The sequence below is a fragment of the Triticum dicoccoides genome, chromosome 7B (assembly GCF_002162155.2).
Source record: "Triticum dicoccoides isolate Atlit2015 ecotype Zavitan chromosome 7B, WEW_v2.0, whole genome shotgun sequence".
In the NCBI taxonomy this organism is placed as follows: domain Eukaryota; kingdom Viridiplantae; phylum Streptophyta; class Magnoliopsida; order Poales; family Poaceae; genus Triticum; species Triticum dicoccoides.
In genome coordinates, this window is record NC_041393.1 from 700,268,973 (window position 1) to 700,269,638 (window position 666).

The following is a 666-nucleotide window of genomic DNA, read 5'->3' on the forward strand; positions in this document are numbered from 1 at the left end:
CAGCCCAAAGGACGGGAACCGGCGGCCTTTGGTCCCGGTTGGTGGCACCAACCGGGACTAATGCCCCCCCTTTAGTCCCGGTTGGTGCCACCAACCGGGACCAAAGGCCTCTGTGCTGCCCGCCTCGGGGCCAAAGTTTAGTCCCACCTCGCTAGTTGAGAGGGGCGCGCAGTGGTTTATAAGCCCCACTACCGCACCCCTCTCGAGCTCCTCTCCACCGCAGGCTTTCGGGCCTACTTGCTATTGCTTTGCTTGATGGGCCTTCTGGGCCTACTGCGGGCCTGAATCCTGGCCCATAGTAGGGTTTCTAGTCGTATTCAGGCCGTGGGGGCCCAGTAGGAGGCATTTTTTTGTTTTTTTGTTTTCTTTACTTATTGTTGCTATATTTATTTATTTTCAGTTTTTTTTCTTTTGTTTTCTGCATTATTTATTTTCTTTTGTTTTTTGCTTTATTTTTTAATTGTTTTTGCTTTTAGTTTTAGGAAAATTATAAACTTTCTGTTAGTGCCATTAGTTTTCAAATTTGAAAACACTTTTTTGTTTTTTTGTTTTCTTTCTTGCTTTATTTATTTTATTTTGTTTCTACTTACAACAAAATACTTATTGTTGTTTTTTCCTTTTGTTTTCTGCATTATTTATTTTCTTTTGTTTTTTGCTTTATGTTTT